This window comes from Bos javanicus, chromosome 8 (assembly GCF_032452875.1).
Source record: "Bos javanicus breed banteng chromosome 8, ARS-OSU_banteng_1.0, whole genome shotgun sequence".
Taxonomy (NCBI): domain Eukaryota; kingdom Metazoa; phylum Chordata; class Mammalia; order Artiodactyla; family Bovidae; genus Bos; species Bos javanicus.
The window spans coordinates 89,282,609-89,300,325 of record NC_083875.1 but is presented as its reverse complement, the minus strand read 5'-3'; the positions used below and the strand labels follow the sequence as shown (position 1 = coordinate 89,300,325).

Sequence of the window (17,717 nt, the reverse complement as noted above, 5' to 3'; positions counted from 1 at the left end):
CCAACAGCACAGCGAGTGCATGAACTGTGGTGCGCGCCCCAGATGGATGCTGGAGAGCTGGGATGAGGAAAGAGCCCCAGGCGTGCAGCGGGGCCCGAGGCCACTCACAGGAGCTGAGGGACATCCACGCGTGCACTGCAGGATCCAGTGTATGCAAGTCGAACCCAGCCAGAACGCACCTCCGCTGCGCTCAGTGGGGACAGCATCCTTGGGGTGGAGTGCCAGAAGGGCCTGCTAGTGCTCCGGGAGCCTCACAGTCAGGCTACACTGGTGAGCAAAGCAAGGTCACACGCACATTACTGTAAAAGTGCAAACGCCTCACCAGAGAAGGAGGAAGGAAATGGGAAGATGAAAATAGAGAAGCAAGGGCAGGCTGGACCTTCTGCTGCTGCCGTTTTGTGGGGATCTTCCCTTGCATTTCAAGATGGGAAAAGAACAGCGGCCACACTGAGCTGGGTGAGGGGACCCACTGCTGAGCAGCCAGTGGTGAGTGGCCATGGAAGAGGTCAGCCTGAAGTCAGGTGGCCTTTGCTGGGGGACCCGACCCCAACAAGCTGGCCCTGGCCCCAGCATTCAGAGGATGCACGCCCTGGTCCATCGGCTACTGCTGTTGGGGCCACTCTCCTGGAGAGAAGATGCCTCAGGACACCAGGGTTGGCCCAGGAACACACAAGGGCACTTGGCCGGGCAGAAAATGACTGACCCCACAGCCCTAAGAGCACGTTTCCTTCAACAGACCCATCCCCCTTCAGCTCTGAGCAAACAGGCATGGCACAAAGAGCAAAGAGAAGCACAGGCCAGGCTGGGACAAGCTCCGGCTGCTCTGGGAAGTGCCCAGCCGTTCTCAGCTGGCGCAGCTAACAGCCGCTGCCAAGCTCGTGGAGATCACTCTGGGTAACAGAAGCCACACCGCTGCTCCCTGTGCTCCTGGCCAGCAGGTTGGAGAGACCGGCACCTGGCGTGGCTAATGAAAGGAGCTGTGCTTGGGGAAAGTTTTTCCGTCTTTAGGGACCGCAACATAAATGCTAGAAAAGGCCTGAAAATAGTCCTGACACAAAACATCTTAGCAGAAGTCTGGGCCTTCGGAAAGAGCTGGTATGTGCACACGCTGCGTCCTCTCCCGGGAAGAGAGGAGACTGTGTGTGTGTTCTGGGTCTCACTTGTTTTCGAAGCGGAGTCTGCCCTTTCCACTCACTATAAGTGGTGTTCTCTTCCCAGGATGCAAAGTCTGTGCCCACCAGCTCAGGAGGCCACAGAGCCATCACTGCAGACCCGTGGGGACCTGTCTCTCTCAGGCCTGCTCTCCAGGCCCCTCAGCATCTACTTTAACAATCGTGTTCCCATCCCCTCCCGGGTTGCCAGGGAAAACCAAGCCTTGCTCCGTTGGTGGTCCTGTCCACTAAGCGGGAGAGCATATAAACATAAGGCAGGGGGGCCGTGCTTCCAGGGAGGCCCAAGGGAGCCCACATTTGAAACCCAAGCTAGTCCCTCAGGTTTCAAAGACCCGCCAGTGATCCACTTCCGAGGCTCAGGGGCTCTGCTTTGACCCAGTTTCCTGGCTCCCGCCTCCCCCTGCCATGTGTGGCCTTTGAGCATGCATTCCTCAGGCGACTGGGGATGGGCAGCTGGGGGGGGGGTGCCCCTCTGCTCCAGGCTCCAACCTGTGCTCAGCGCCAGACTTAGAGAGACCAAAGAAGAGGTCACCGCAGCCAGTAGTTGATGCGGGAAATAAAACGACAATACAAAGTCCTCACACATTTGCTTAACGCCGAAAGTTTAAAATGTCCATGCAGTCACACAGAAGGCCAGACGACAAAATGGGGTTCAGTATTTTTCAATCTGGGGGGTGCAAACACAGTTTTTAACAAGATGCAATTGAACAAAATATCAGAGAGTATCATATGTGGTTAGGGGTGAGTGCTCTCCTGAGAAACTTTTTTTAAGTACGGGTGTGTGTATCTATACACAAATGTGTGTGCATGCATATGTACATACATATAAGCAAGTTCACTGCCTTACAGAATAAATGCATGTCTTACTGTGAGCTGCCCTCAGGGTCTGAAAGCAGCCATTAAGTTTTAATATTCTAATAAAATGTTTTCAGCAACATTAGATAAGTACTGAAACCTCTCTGAAGCTTGGTTTTAAATATGACACTGAAATCTATCAGCATCCCAGTTCAAAGATAACCAAGAAGGGATATTTCACTTGTCACCTCATTTTGTAATCCCACAGCTCCCAGATGCTGCTGACCCCACTCATGAACGGTCAGGCCTTCCAGAGGCCACACACACACACGACACAAGCCACACTCTCGGTCAAACCCAGGCCGTCCATCAGAGCAGGCTCTTGCTGGAGCCAGGCATGGAGGAGGGCAGTGGGCCCACCCCCAGCGCAGGGCTCATGGCGGCCACACACTCTCACTCAAGCATCTCCTCTCACTCTGTCTGGACAGGCCAGCGTATGTTTCCCATTTAAAAGCACAACAGAAAGAACTCCCACCCGCTTTTTAAACAAGGCAGGTATAACAGGTCTATGAAAAGTGTGTCAGACTCTCAAGGCATATGACGTGTGTGTGTGCGCGTGTGATCTACAGTTGTGTTTTTTCCATTTTTCCTTTATTGCTGCAGAAAACTGGAGTCATGCAGACAAGCACCAAGGTGAAAACAAAAACCACAACGTCAACGAACTACGTGACCCTCCCTTCTGGACAGTCTGCCTAATGCTTCCTAGACAAATTATGGGTCCTCACTGTATGCCCTGGTTTAGGAATAGTTCCTAGTACTTGATGTGATACATCATCATATTTTATACTATTATTTTTAGAGGTTGGCTAGCCTAACTGTATCTCCTCATCTCTGACCATCTGTCAGTGGCTTTCAGCTGGTATCTGGGTTTTCTGTTTATCAACACCTGACACCCTTTCTAATAAACGCTTCTTCACAACCATGATTCCTCAGCATAAATTTCCAGACAATGAACTGAAATGGCTGAGGGTACAGGTATCCTTAAAATTTTTTAAATACCTCGACCAGTGGCCACCCCTCAATGTGCGCATCAGATGCTGTGTCTGGCAAGCACCCCTCCCTGCAGGCTTCAAGCCACAGCCCCCGTGTTCACATTCTGGGTCCACCACTCCTTGGTTTCTCCGTTTTCAACATCCTCACCTGGAAAAGACAGAAGGACTCTCCCAGCCTGATAGAGCTGTGGTTAGAACTCCACGAGACAGGCATAGTAGGCTGGTGGCAGGTCCCTGACAATGAGATCACCATGAATATCGCTATGTCACTCTTTCCCATAATGGCCTCCCTGTCTTCATCCTCATCTTTCTGATTCATAAATCAGGTGTCAGAGTCAGCGCTCACTGTGATTCTGCTCACATCAGTTACTGCTCAAACCCCTGCAAAATTAGGCAGAGTGAAAGAAGCTGGACCCAGAGGCTGTACGTTGTGTGACTCCACTTATACATCATCCTGGAAAAGCCTTAAAGGATGGAAAACAGATTCGTGGGTGCTGGGAATGGGCGGGGTGGGGACGGATCTGACTCTGGAAGGACACAAGGAAATCTATGGAGTTACACGATTTTCTGTATATTGATCTGGTGATTGTTACATGACTATGTTTCAAAACTCATAGAACAGGACATGAAAATGGGTGCATTTTGCTGAACGCAAATTGTCGCTGTTGTTCAGTCTCTCAGTAGTGTCCAACTCTTTGCAACCATGAGGACTGCAGCACTCCAGGCTTCCCTGTCCTTCACCATCTCCTGGAGTTTGTTCAAACTCATGTCCAATGAGTCAGGGATCCTATCCAACCGTCTCATCCTCTGTCATCCCCTTCTCCTCCTGCCCTCAATCTTTCCCTGCATCAAAATCTTTTCCTGTTCTCATCAGGTGGCCAAGGTATTGGAGCTTCAGCCATCAGTCCTTCCAATGAATATTCAGAGTTGATTCCCTTAAGGATTGAATGCAAATTATCCCTCAGTAAATCTCACTTTAAAACAAACAACAACCCTGCAGAGAAGGAAGTCTATGCTATGTGGCCTGGCATTCCTTGTCTCTTGGCCAGCTGCTTTCCTTCCTATTTTTCACTGGCTCCAAAATCTGTCATGTACAGAACGCCCTCCATACCTGCAGGTCCACCCAGGGTCCACACCAAACTCAAAGCCCCATCAAGGCCACTGGCCTGGTGTTCTCCATACAGACCCTGTGTTCAGACAAGGGCCCTGTATCCTTCTCCACTCTTTCAGATCCTCCTTGGCTTCATTCTGGGAGACCTGCCCAGACCACCAGTAAGTAAAGCTTATCCCTCCTTCCTCTGCGTCAAAGGCTGTCAATTCTGGCTGCACAAGAATTACCTGAACAGCTGTCAAAACCACCCATCCACACCCTCCCTCCCATCCCAGGAGATTCTGTTGTAACTGGGCGGGTGTGGAGACAGACACGGGGGTTTTGTTCTGCTTCATTTTTTCAAGAATCCCAGGCTCAGAAATGAAAGAGGGAAAACCATGCAAATCCCAAGGCATTAAAATGATAATAGGGGAATATTATAAACAACCTCATGCCAACAACTTTGACAACTTAAGTGAAATGGGCAGATTCCTTGAAACACACAGATCACCAGGACTGACTCAAGAAGAAACAGAAAGTCTTCATAGCTCTATGTCAATGAACTGAATTCATAAAGGAAATCCAGGACAGCTTAACTAATAAATCCTGTTAAATGTTTAAGGAAGAAACAATGTCAGTCCTACACAAACTCTCAATAATAAATGAATAAGAAACACTTCCCAAATTATTGTGTGGGGCCGACATTACCCTGATACAGAAACCAGACAGGAGGATTACAAGAAAAGATTATAATATCTCTCATCAATATAGTTCTAAATATTCTTAACAAAATTGTAGCAAATTGAATCTAGCAATACCGAAAAAAGATAATATCATGACCAACTGGGGTTTGTGCCAGGGATGAAATATTGTCTAACATTCAAAAATTAACTACTGTAATTCACCATATTTATCAAAAAAAGAGGAAAAACCATATGATCATCTCAACAGATACAGAAAAAGCATATAACAAAACTGAACATCCAGTAACGATAAAAACTCTATGCAAACTAGAAAATTCCCTCAACCTCCAAAAATTCATTTACATAAAACCTTCACCTAACATCATATTCAATGAAAAGATACTAAGTTCCTTCTTCCTAAGATTGGGAACAGGTGAGTGTCCATCGTCACCATTTCTGTTAAACACTGCACTGAACATCCTAGACAATGGAATAAAGGAAGAAAAAGAAATAAAAAGCATTTAAACTGAAAAGACAGAAGTAAAATGGTTCCTATTTATAACTGTCAGGATTATCTTTGTGTAAAAATCTTAAAGGACTACAAAAAGGCTACTGAAACAAATAAGTGAATTTAGAAAGGTCACAAGATAAATAAACAATATAAAAATCAACAGAATTTCTATACAGTAACAGTTCAGTTCAGTTGAGTCACTCAGTCATGCATGACTCTGCAACTCCTTGAACTGCAGCATGCCAGGCTTCCCTGTCTATCACCAACTCTGGGAACTTGCTCAAACTCATGTCCACCGAGTCGCTGGTGCCATCCAACCATACAATGTTCCAACAGTAGAAAAAAACAATAGGAAAATTAAAAATTTAAAACCCACTTGTAACATTTAAAATCACAAAATACTCACGAATAAATGTGATAAAACTCATACAAGACCTACACTGACTACTACAAATCACTGCTAAGAGAAATGGAGGAAAGTGAATACAGAAGGAAAGACAGTCCATGATCACTGGCTGGGACTCAATATTGTTAAAATAACAATATTCCTCAAGTTGATCTAAGGAGTTAATGCAATCCCACTCAAAACTGAAGCAGGCGTTTTTGTAGAAACTGGCAAGCCGATTTTAAACTTATATGGAAATGTAAAGGATCTAGACTAGATAACACAGTTTTGAAAATGAAGCACAACTGGAAGGTTCACTACCTGACTTCAAGAATTACTGTAAAACAACAGTCATGAAGACGGGCTAGTTTCCAGGCCAATGGTGTATAAGCCAAAATGGACTAGAACTGAGTCCTGAAACAGAGCCACACAGATTCTCAATTACTCTTCAAATGCGCGGGAACAACTGGGTATACGCACTCAAAACAATGAACCTCAATCCTAAACTCTTTCCAGTTAAAAGGTAACTCAAAACAGATAGCAGATAAAAGCTAAGGCCATAATGCCTTCAGAAGAAAACACAGGAGAAAATCTTTATGATGATGGGTGAGACAAAGTTTCTTAAACAGGACACAAAAAGCACAAACCACTAGCTAAAGACAGTTGATATAAATGGACTTAAAACTAAAAATGTCTGCCCTTTGCATGAAATCATTAATCAAATAGAAAGGTAAGCCACAGAGAAAACAATATTTGCAATACAAATATCTATCAAACTGAATCCAGAACATGTAAAGAACTCTTAAAAACTCAAATATAAGAGATAAATAGCCCAACTAAAAAGTCAGCAGAAGATTTTAACAAAACCTAAAAGAGCTAATAAATACAGGAAAAGATACTCAACTAGAACATCTATGGTAGAGCACAACTCCCACCAGAGTAACTAAATTTAAAAAGACTGATGACAGCAAGTGTTGGCAAGGATGTGAAATAACTGCTCCCACGTTAGCAGTAGGGATGTAAAATGATACAACCACTTTGGAAAACAGTTTGCCAGTTTCTTACAAAGTTAAAGATACACTTACCACACAGCCTCACAATTCTACTGGTTCAGTAGTTACTCAAGAGAAATGAACATGCATGTCCACTCTCAGATGTGCATACAAACGAATACAGCATTCTTTATATCCCCTTTTTTTATAGCCGTAAAATACATATAAGATAAAATTTACCATTTAAACCATTTTAAAGGATAGGCAACCATCACCACTCTCTAGTTCCAAATCATTTTCATCACCTCCAAAGGAAACCCCATACATATTAAGCAGTCACTCCCATTCTCCCCTTCCCCAGGCCCTGGCAAGCACCAGCCTGCTTTGTTTTGTCTCAATAGATCTGCCTATTCCAGACATTTCGTATAAATGGAATCATACAATGCACTTTTGTGTCTGACTATTTTTACTTAGTAAAATGTTTTTAAGGGTCATCCATGTTGTAGCACATGTCAGTACTTCATTTCTTTAATGGCTAAGTAATATTCCATTGCCTGGATGGACCACATTTATTTATTCACTCATCCACTGACAGGCATTTGAGTTGTTTCCCAAATTGTGAGTTAGCACTGCTATGAACAATTGTGTACAAGTTTTCGTTGGAACATCTATCTTCAATTCTTTTGTGTATTTACCCATGAGTAGGACTGCTGGGTCACATGACATTTCTGTGTTTAATTTTTGGAAGAATCCCTAAATTATTTTCCAAGTCGCTGCACCATTTTACATTCTCGAAGTAACGTGTGAAACTTACACCTTTTCCATATGCTCACCAACACTTACTATTTTCCTTTTTTTTTTTTAAATAAAAGTCATTCTTCTAAATAAAAGAGGGAAATAGTATCTCACTGCGGTTTGGTCTTGCACTTCCCTCGTGACTAATGATGTTGAGCATCTTTTCATGTGCTTGTTTCTCATCTGTCTGTCTTCTCTGGAGATATTTTTGTTCATGTTTTAACTGGTTGTTCTTTTGTGTTGCGCTGTAGCTTGCGGCACTTTTATTCATAATAATCTCGAACAGGAAGCAATCCAAACATCCACCAGCAGGTGAATAAATCAATAAATCATGGCACACCCACGTGATACAACAGGATTCAGCAATAAAAGACGGAAAGTACAACACACAGCAAAACCCAAGAATCTCAGAGATGCGCCAAGGGAAAGAAGTAAGAAATCTACAATACATGCTTCCGTTCTGAAACGCTTAAAGAAACCAATCTTCTAATAGTCTAATCTCGACAGATCAGTGATTGCCTGGGTGGAGGGTTGAGTGCAAAGAGGCAACAGGGAGTTTGGGGAGAGTTCATAGGCTACACAATCTCTGTTGCAACTGCTCGACTGCTACAGCAGCCGGACAGCAGCCAGGGACGGTAGGTGCATGAACGCGTGAGGTGCACCCTCACCTGCAGAGATCATCCACTGTCGGCCTCCATCACATCACGGAAGCAGCTGCATAACTGGATACCTTTGTCAATACTCACCAAACAGTGCCTTTAGTTGTATGTAATTATACCTCAGTAAAACTGGTTAAAGAAACATTGGTTCTACAGGTGAACATCCCAAGTCTAATGTGCATCCAGAGTGGGCCCACTGGCCCTGCCTCTCCCCTCCTGTCTGCCCTCCAGGATGCAGTACCCGCAAAGGCAAGCCCTGCTTGGCCCAAGCTTGGAAGTGAAAGTGAAAGTCACTCTGTTAAGTCTGACTCTTTGCAAACCCATTGTCTGTCCATGGGATTCTTCAGGCAAGAATACTGGAGTGGTTTGCCATTCCCTTCTCCAGGGAATCTTTCCCACCCAGGGGCTGAATCTGGGTCTCCTGCATTGCAGGCAGATTCTTTACTATCTAAGCTACAAGGGAAGCCTGCATAACTGTATACGTTTGTCAAAATTCACTGAACAGTAACCTTTTATTGTATGTAAATTATACCTCAATAAAACTGGTTAACGGAACTGTTTCTACAGGCAAGCAGCCTAAGTCTAAAGGGCATCCAGAGAGAAGCTCTTCTGTCTGCCCCTCAGGGTACACCTCCCAACCACAGGCTGTGCTTAGCCCAACCTTGGAAGTGAAAGTGTTGGTCACTCAGTTATGTCCAACTCTGTGTGACCCCACTGACAGTAGCCCACAGCCTACCCTGTCCATGGAATTCTTCAGGCAAGCATACTGGAGTGGGTTGCAATTCCCTTCTCCAAGGGATCTTTCTGAACCAGAGACCGAACCTGGGTCTCCTGCCTTGCAGGCAGATTCTTTACCACAGAGCTTCTGGTTCAGGGGTCCTGGGGGTGGAGGTAAAAACCTGCACCTGCAGCAGGGTCTGGAAATACAATGCTGCTGGCACAGGGACCACGCCTGGAGACAGGCTCTCTCCCTCACTCACGTGGTGCTCAGCGGATGCGGAATCAGGGCGGTGTTAATCCATCACACGCAGGCCCTCGCTAGTGACCGGGCCCTGTGTGTAGGGATGCCAGGCCAACATAAGAGGGAAATGCTCACATCCTGGCTGCAAGGACACGGCCCCACTTTCAGCCTCAGTTTCTGCCCAGGCTCATCAGGTCAGCAGACCAGGCCTCCTTCACCCTCCTCCTGTCACTCAGATGTCCTCTCAGCCAGAAGGGCATCCACTCCTGCCAGGGAGCCTGGCAAACTCAGCTCTCCAGACTTCCTATGCTCAGCACCCAAGAGGGCTTCATCAGCCCCTGGGCACCCACCGCCATGCTCAGAGGTTCCGCTGTCACAAGCTTCCATAACCATTTTCTGCCATCTTGACCCCTTCTGAGGACCCCAGGGCCAATCAGAGAAGTGGGGTACCTAAGAGGCTGATGACAGTTTGCTTGCGGGGGAACAGTGGCCACTCGTCTGTCCCCCTCCGTCTCCCTCATTGGAGGGCATGGACAAGGCCCCCACCCTACTTCCTTCACTCTTCCCCCTACTCCATCTTTCCCATCAGGACCAAAACCTGAAACACAACCCCTTATGCCCATCAGCAACTCCCGCATCTTTCAGCCCCCTTTCCCAGAAAAATTCTCGAAAAAACTACCAATTCCTGATGTCCTGAGCTCCACTTGCCACCTTGTCTTGGCCCAACACTCCCACCCCTCTTGTCAGGACACTGACAACCTCCATGTTTCTAAGGTCAATTCTCCAAGGATAATTCTCATTCCTCATCTAGCTGGCTCCCTCGGCCAGACAGCCCATTCTCTCCATGCACACTCTTCCAGTGGCCCTGGATGCCCCAGACCCCTCTGGCTTTCTCCTGCCCTGATGACATTCCTTCTTGGTTCCTTGACCTTGGACCTCTCCTCTCCTCCTCTGCCATCTTGTGCCGACTCAGCTTTAAAAATATCACCTCTGTGCTGGCAACAGCCAGACCCATATCGGACCCAGGCCACTCCCTCCAACTCCACCCTTGCTTGCCCAACAAGCCCCTTACCACCTCCACGTGGACAGCAGTGGAGGTCATAGGTACCACCCTCCCAAATCCCCGAAAGCTGCTCTGCCCATTGAGGCCCCATTTCAGGGTGACGCCCACTCCATCCCTCGGGCTGCCTGAGCCAAGAATCTCAGGGTCACCTTGGACTCCTCTATTAAGCCAATCATCCCAATGGCTCCATCTTCACAACACACCAGAATCCAGCCAGACCCACCACCTGCACAGGCCTGCTCCTCTGCTCCAGCCACACCTGCCCTCTGGCCTTGCTAAAGCATGCCAGGACATCCCCCTGGTCACTCCTCACCTCTTCCATCAGCCCACCAGCCACCTGGTTTTGAATCTCAAACATTCTCAAACTGTGAGCACCTGGACCCCACACTGGCTTTCTCCATGGCACTATGGCCCCAATGCATTACATTCGGATTTACTTCCTCTCCTTAGCCTTCCAGCACCCACTACTTGACCATAAGTGCCAAGCTGGCAGGGCCTTCTATCTCTTGGTTTCTTGCCGTAATTGGAGCTCAGTAAACATTTGCTGGACGGAGTGGTGGGACTTCATGAAGTGGCGGTGAAAGGGGCCTTGCTAAGTTGCTTCAGTAGTGTCCAGCTCTGTGTGACCCTGTGGATTACAGCCTGCCAGGCTCCTCTGTTCATGGGATTCTCCAGGCAAGAATATTGGAGTGGGCTGCCATGCCCTCCTCCAGGGGATCTTCCCAACCCAGGGATCGAACCTGCATCTCTTATGTCTCCTGCATTGGCAGGTGAGTTCTTTACCACTAGCACCACCTGAGTACCTAATTTCTTTGCCTCAAAAAAGATGAATGATGGGACCTCACCTACAAAGGATACAGACCTCCTGGGTGCCCCAAATGCCCAGACGGCACAGCTCTATTCAGACAGGATCTCTAAGGCCTCTGGAAAGGATTGAGATGCAGAGAACACATCTTATCTCAATGGAAAAATGAGCCATGCGCCTACAGTCTGTTCTGATAGCAGGCAGCTCATGGCCATGCAGACGAGACCCCAGGCTCAGAGCACAGCCGCCTCATGCAGGCCCGGCTGTGGCCGCCCCACAAACATGGAAAATACTAGTAAACAACAACAACAACAACAAACAAAACTCCCAAACACATGGTGAGAACAAAGTGGGGTCCAGCTGAGGCCCTTATTCAGAGTAGGCCTCCGGGAACGTAGTGTCCCTGCAAACAGAATCAAAAACATGCTTCAGAGCCAAACAACACCCAGATGCTAGATCAAAGCCAATTACATTCTGGTACGTAAGCAACTCAAATTTCTTGTAATAGGACAGGAAAATGGAGGGGCGGGAAGCCCTGAGGATTCCAGGCAACTTGTGCTTTTTTACTCCGTGGACTTAGCATTTTTATGGGTTTTGTTGTTGCTGCTGCTGTAGAGGAAAGTTACTTAACATATTCTCTACTAAATGAGAAAACAGCAACTGCTGACGATGAGTGGAACAGCCCCACAGTGGCAGGTCACCCAACTAGCAGTGGGAATCCACCCAAGAAGGCTCTGGACTGTCACTGCTTTTGTTGCTGGGTCAAGTCCCATGGAACGAAATGTGCTTCCCCACTTAGACCAGGATCATGGTGGGTCTGAGCTAAGGGTCTTCCCCATCCCATGGCTCAGGCCCAGCATGGTACCTCAGCTTACTGCCCAAATTGAGGAACGGCATTCCTGTTAAATTTTCAGGGTCTGAGTCTCGTCCCCCCTATTGCTGAGGTCAGGGTACTGGTGTCTCTTTTTCAGGGCCCACAGAGCACAGGCTCAGAGCAAAAATGGCTGTGGACTCACTGCCTGCCTCACTGAAGCCACATCATGTTGTTATGTTGTGTAGGAACACGAATTCCTACAAGTCAAATCCATTTCGAATAAATTTAGATTTAGAAACTTAATGTTTAGAACAGGCTATTCTAGGGACTTCCATGGTGGTCCAGGGACTAAGACTCTGAACTCCCAATGCAGGTGGGGCCTGGGTATGATCCCCAGTCAGGGAACTAGATTCCACATGCCAAAACTAAAGAACCTGCATGCCACAAAAGACTGAAGATCCCAAGTACCACAGCTAAGGGCCCGTGCAGCTAAATAAATAAATATTGCAAAACACCCAGGTTATTCTATTCCCTAAGGGCTTCCCTGGTGGCTCAGATGGTAAAGGATCCACCTGCAATGCAGGATACCTGGGTTCAATCCCTGGGTTGGGAAGATCCCCTGAAGGAGGGCATGGCAACCCACTTCAGCATTCTTGCCTGGAGAATCCTCACGGATAGAGGGGCCTGGTGGGCTACAGGCCATGGGGTCGCAAAGAATCGGACACGACTGAGCAACTAAGCACATTCCCTAATGGAAATCCCTTCTTACAAATACATTTTATCATTACAAAAACAATCCCACTGTAAAAGAAACAAACCACATGGAAATAGGTGAGGGGATAAAAGGCTAGATTCCCCTTCCTCCTTCCTGCCACCCGCTTCTCAACCCTCTGCCAACACCCAAGCACACACAACTCACATGCACACATATATCCTTCCCTCCCATCCCGGTCACCAGCTGGACAGCCACTGTTGCTCGGAGCTGTGTCCCTAGAGTCTGGAGCAGCACCTGCCCTCCTCGTCCACCGCGGGTGCTCTGTCATCGTCCGTTTGACACACAGAGTCTGTCATTCCAGACGCTTCTGTACTTCATTACCTATACATGTGTAAATGGGATCACTCTATACAGTCCACACTAAGGAGCAATGTTTCCACTTAACTCATCAGCACTTCTTTTATTTATTTCTTTTAAATTTTATTTTATTTTTAAACTTTACAATATTGTATTCGTTTTGCCAAATATCGAAATGAATCCGCCACAGGTATACCCGCGTTCCCCATCCTGAGTAAACCTCAACTATTCCATGAAGTGAAGGATCCTATGGCATTTGAGAGGGGGAAATGGGATTCTTAGATCACTAACTATTTTATGATAAAGACTTTTAAAGACTAAAGACTGAAGAGACTAACAAACCCTCAGGTACCATCACCCAGAGCGAATAACCGTTCAACAATGGTCAGTGCTGCCCCCTCCATCACCCAACCCATCCCCCACCCACGCTAATCTGAAACAGCTCTCAAACACGGCTCTCACTTCCTCTGCAGATCACTCCAGCATCTACAGCTAAAGGGTAAAGACTGTGTGAACATAACCACAATACTGTTGTTAAGGAATATAATTATCTTTTAAAATCATTGTTCACTCAACAAACGCCCAACTGTCTCTTTAAATACCATCATTTTTGAAAGGAATGTTTCTTGGCTCAAATGCTGGTTAACTGCATTTCGTTCAAAGCTGCAATCACGAGTAATACATAGAAGTGACCTGGGGAAGGGGTGAAGTCTCCACTTTCATAGAGAGCATCTGAGACTTTTAGACCAAATAAAGGACCCGGTCCTACTGGCGGATCACAGGGCATGCTGGAAGGCAGCTATGGGGGAATGACTCCTGGGCTGCTGTGATGCCTGGTCTAGGTACAATATCGCCAGGTAAAAGACCATGCACTCAGGAAGGGACAGGCAATTCAAAGAGAGCCACTCCAAGGAGTTGCGATGAGCCACTTTGCTTATCCCAAAGATCACCTTAATTGGTGCACTGAACAATGCCAGCCCAGCTCCAGGCACGGCCCACTCACGTGCTATCTCCACTTGACTGAATCAGCAGATACTTCCTCCTAATAAATCTCTTGGAGAAGGCAATGGCACCCCACTCCAGTACTCTTGCCTGGAAAATCCCATGGACGGAGGAGCCTGGTGGGCTGCAGTCCATGGGGTTGCGAAGTGTCGGACACGACTGAGCAACTTCACTTTCACTTTTCACTTTCATGCATTGGAGAAGGAAATGGCAACCCATTCCTGTGTTCTTGCCTGGAGAATCCCAGGGACGGGGGAGCCTGGTGGGCTGCCGTCTATGGGATCGCACAGAGTCAGACACGACTGAAGTGACTTAGCAGCAGCAGCAGCAATAAATCTGCACTTCTCTCCATCACCTTTGACAGCAGGCAGGCTGCAATGGCCACGGGCTGTGCTGAGTCTCCAGTGCAGAGAAACCTGCCCGACCGGCCCACTCTCGGGTGACGCCCCGAGACATCCCTGAATGGTCAAGGGCCCCAGAGGCACAGGTGGAGCAGGGGAGACTGCACCTGCCGAGCCCCACAAAGGACAGCAGTCTTTCTCCCTGTAGCCACCCTCGACAGTCAGTTGATGGCAAATTCATTTGTGTATTTTCACATGGCCAGCTTCACCCCATGGCCACCCTGCAGGCCTGGATGGTTAACTTGGTCACTGTTGTCACTCCCAGAAGAGACTGGGATGGGGGGCCGGGGGCACAGGGATGCACCACCTGCCACATCACCTTCTCAGGAGTTCTTTTGAACAAATTGTTAGCATGAGGGGAAGGTCGCTGTGAATTAAGGAACACTTGGGAAGCCAATACACATATGCAGCAGCAGGGGCCTAACCCAGGCACACTGGGGACGCCTGGTGGTGGGAGGGGACACGGAGCCCAGTTGCCAATCCAGGAGCCCCAGGCTCACCACACAAGGGATCAGGAAGAGGCTCCTGGCCACACCCATACCCCCCCACCAGAAACAGAACCCAGAGGGAGGGGTGGGAGGCCTGAAACTGTCCGTGCTCAGTGTGGGAGAAGCAGGCTCTCTTTGGAAGCACAGAGGACCAATGAAAAAACCATTGATCTCTGCAACACATTATTGATTTCGCTATGTGCTGGCACCAGCGGATGGTCCTTCCCCCCTCACTCAGAGCCAGCCATTAGCATGCGCTCCCAAGACTGGCCTAGACATCCCTGCCTGGTGAGGGGGGAGGGCGCTTGAGATGAAACCTGCCTTGGCTAACCCACAGGGACTGGATCACGAGTGGATGATGTCATTATGGTCATCTCCCTGCCCCCAGACCCACTGGACAGCTGTGCGGCGTGGCCCTGCACCCCACTCCTGAGCTGGGGTGGATGTACCATCTGCCAGGACCCCAAAGAAGGCTGTGAGAGCACCCCAGTTACCAGCAGAGGGATAACGCTGCATTTTCCAGCAATCATAGAGAGCCAGTACCTCTCGAATGCCAGCTCACGGTCCTATAACATGGCTCAAGAGTAGACCAGAGCTGGGTTGCCTCTCAGCATCAGCAATTTTTCTTTCTTTATTTGGTTTACTCGCTGTTCATAATACAAACTTTTTTTTTCTTTGCAATCTGAAAGTCTACCCTCTTGGTGGGAAGAGTCTTTGTCCCCAGAAATACCCCAGTGAATCCCTTCACCATCCCCTCATCCCTGCAGGCTTTCCCCCTGGTAGGACTGGCTGCCTGGAGTACTCTGAGCAGGTCTGTTTTATTCTTCTTTATTCTTGCAGACGATGTGCACAGACACCAACGGTTCAAGTGACAATCGGGGCATTATCTCGGCCAGAATCCTGGCCCCAGCACTGACTGAGGCAGCCTGTTTCTGGGACACAGTAAACATTCCCAAAATACAGCGCCCAGGCAGCCAGAAGGCAGGCCCCAGGCCTGGGGCAGGTATGAGCTGACAGGCTACCGATGTCACTTCACCCTTGGAAAGGAAACTTCCGCTCGGTGGCGCCTAGTGGATCTGAATAGATTCAGAATGGGGGGGCCAGCCACTTGGCCACAGTCCCCAAGTCCTGGATGTGCTTAACATAAGTGGTGGTTTTCAAATCAAAAGCTGAACAACTTTGCATAGCATATGCGCTCCAGAAAGCGGCGACCCTTGCCCTAGACCACAGGCCTCGTTTTTGGTGAATTGCCCGCCTCCAGACGCCCACACACCCCCATCCCCAATACTAAATGAAATAAAACGAAGGGGACCACCACGATCCAACCCTCCTTTCCACTGTCTGCCCTGGCAAAACCCCAGTGGATTCAGCCTCCTGCAGTTCACCAGGCGGCTGCAACAGGTGCAGCCCTAAGCTAAGGCTGCTGATTCTCCTTGGCTATTCTAGAATCACGCAGCCAAAACCCAAAAGGAAGCCGAGGCCTGCAACACTCACTGCCAGGGCCCCGACCTGCCCCACCTGTCTGAGTGCGCTGCTCGGGGTCTAGCGCCCGGGGGCCGCGGCCCCGCCGACAGAAATGGAAGCCGGGGGGCCAGGCCAGGCCTGAATGGCCGGAGTGGGGCGGGGGCCGAGCGGACAGGAGCCGCGGGTCAGGCAGAACACACCGCCCCCGCCCCGGGCCAGGGTCAGCCGCGCGCCCCGAGCCCCAAGCGTCGCCGAGCCACCTGCGCGCCGGGGCAGGGAGGTAGCCGAGGAGGGGAGGGGTCCTGGGGGGTCCTGGGAGGGGACTCAAAGAGGGGTCTCGGGAGAAGTCAGGGAGCTCCGGGAAGGGGGCTCCGGGGAGGCCCCGGGGGTCCTGGGAGGAGTCAGGGGGCTTCGGGGCGGAGGCTCCGGGCGGGCTCGGGGGCCGATTCGGGGAGGGTCTCGCCGCCCCCGCGCACCTGCACCGCCCGCGCCCGCCCTCTACCCGCCAACCCTTACCTGGCGCGGCGTGTCCTGGCCGCGCGGCCCCGCGGTGCCGGGCCAGGCGAGCGCGGGCGCAGGAATGGCGGCGGCAGAGGCGGAGGCGACCGGCTCGGAGGCCCGGCGCGGAGGGGCGGCGCGGCCAGGCGACTCGGGGATGCTGCGGCGAGGGAGGGCGCGGAGGCCGGCGCGGGAGGGAGGGCGCGGGGCTGCGCGCAGGCCCCTCCTCCGCTCCCCTCCTCCCTTCCCGCCTCCTCTCGCTTCCCTTCCCCCTCTCTCCTGCCTCCTCCTCCTTGCCGCCCGGCTCCCCGCCCTACTTCTCATCCCCCACCCGCTCCGTCCCTCCCCTTTTCCCTCCCCTTTCTTCACCTTCCTGCACTCCTCCACTCCCTCCATCTCCACCCGCCCCTACCACCTTCCATCTCCACTCTTTCCCTCTGATATCTTCTCTCCCCACCTTCCACCTTTCCCCCTTAACCCCCAAGCCCCCAGAGGCTAACCTCTGCCCTGGCCAGGCCTCTGCTGGGTCCAACACACGTTCTGATGACATGCGCAGTTACCCCCTTCTCACCATCTGCTAATGAAGTATTGCCCCTTCTGGGAGCCTGACCTGACCTCACCCTCTCGAGCCTCCACCCTCCTCCAAATCTCCAAGGTTTTGCGAACTCCCAGGCTCTGATGCTGTTCTGCTGGGGACCTGACCTGCCCAATGGGTGGAAAAAGCATGTGGTCTCTGAGGACGCTTGCTCCTTTGCTTCTAAGCAAATCTAATTTGGATAAGAACATTTCAAACCAAGCCTTCTGCCACTTCCCCAGGGTGAGGTGGGTAGGTACCAATCCAGGTTTTGCTGCACCCCTTCTGTTTGCCCGCACGCCAACTGTTTGCTAAGTGTTCACCATCTGATCACTGCTGGTGACACACGTTTACACTAACCCACAGGTTTGAGAACTAGGTGCCCTCCGAAGACTGCTCCAAATCCTCTGGCCCTGGAGAAAGAAGAGACAGGCCTGAGAA

At 49.7% G+C, this 17,717-nt stretch overlaps 1 protein-coding gene across 7 annotated transcripts in view; it reads right to left on the bottom strand.

Moving 5' to 3' along the window:
• Positions 1 to 16,955, bottom strand: part of SEMA4D (semaphorin 4D) — a 127,214-nt gene extending 110,259 nt beyond the window's left edge. For 3 of the 7 annotated variants that reach the window (XM_061426305.1, XM_061426304.1, XM_061426307.1), the window contains exon 1: positions 16,721 to 16,955. The gene's annotated coding sequence lies outside the window, so the exon portion shown is untranslated. The remainder of the gene's footprint in view (positions 1 to 16,720) is intronic. The other 4 variants (XM_061426298.1, XM_061426297.1, XM_061426301.1 and 1 more) reach the window with 2 other exon arrangements.
• Positions 16,956 to 17,717: the final 762 nt, after the last annotated feature.